This window comes from Cyprinodon variegatus, unplaced genomic scaffold (genome assembly GCF_000732505.1).
Source record: "Cyprinodon variegatus isolate N-32 unplaced genomic scaffold, C_variegatus-1.0 Scaffold46, whole genome shotgun sequence".
Classification (NCBI taxonomy): Eukaryota; Metazoa; Chordata; class Actinopteri; order Cyprinodontiformes; family Cyprinodontidae; genus Cyprinodon; species Cyprinodon variegatus.
Genome location: NW_015150499.1, coordinates 1,917,275 through 1,918,566, shown reverse-complemented (window position 1 = coordinate 1,918,566; position 1,292 = coordinate 1,917,275).

Sequence of the window (1,292 nt, the reverse complement as noted above, 5' to 3'; positions counted from 1 at the left end):
TACAAGCATGCTTAGTGTGAGGGATTGCCTCTCAATCAATGAGTCGATGCAATCAACTGGTTTTCCTTAGATAGAAAACTTTAAATCAATTAGACTGGTGAATTGTCCTGCAATGGACTGGTGACCTATGCAGGGCGTACCCCGCCTCTCGCCCGTGGGCAGCTGGAGATGAGCACCAGCACCCTCGTGACCCCGCTTGGGATAAAGCGTTTTAGAAGATGGATGGATCTGGTGAACTTGTGATGCCTTGAGATGACATGTGTTGTGAATTGGCACTTTAATATAAATATAGTAAATTGAACTGAATTGAATATCATATAAATATTCATATGTTCTACTCGCCTCTCTTAGCCAAACTCTAAACCAGCCATTATTGCACATAACAGATCACTGTATGGATTTCTCCACTTGAAATAATGTCCAACCACCAAACAAAGAGGGGAAATGAAATCAGCTTTTCCTATCTATTACTGGCTGTTCAAATCATCAACAATCACAGAACTGTTCTTTGACACTGCGAGAAAACAGTTCTGCCCTCAAGTCAATGTCAAGAACAAGCAGAGAGACCTCACCAAGCAGAACCAGAGAACACAGTGAGGTAATGTTGTCCTTGTAGCTGTGGGAGTAAGAAAAGCTTGGTGTATGTAATAAGCTTTCATTGGATGGGCAGGGGGGATTCTCTTTCTGAGATTTTAGGACGTTATTGGTTGTGTGGTGGGGGCATTTTATTGTAACTTTGAGCAGACCACAATCACCCCACCCCCGCTCCAACACCATCATCAAACAGCCACCTCTACCAGCGGCAATGTACCCTCTCTCCCAACTGAAGAGGAAGTGCGTCAGCTTTCAGAGGCAGCTCCAGTTTAACGCAGATCTTCGACATATCACTGTGGCTGAGGGAAGTTTTGCCTGTTCTTCAAATTCTCCACAGTCATTAAGCTCCCTGTGGTCGGAAAATTACGTTTCTCTTATTTCATATATTAATTTATACTATTTACTCGATATAAAAACATCACTCAGCCTGTTTCACCCTCAAGGCCACACAATTCCTTTGCGTGAGGCAGAGGCGTAGCCAGAACATTTTTATAAGGGTGGCCAAGCGATAACCACTGAGGGGTGGCCGAAAGTGTCAATCTCACGGTCAATCTATACTGTTCCAACAGGAAAATGAACGAGCAAAACACCCATAATTTCTAAATAAAGACAAACTATACTTTCCCATAGCCTTTGCTAACAAATAGACACATATATTCAAATATTTGTGCTTTCTGTCATGTTTGGTTTAAGGTTTC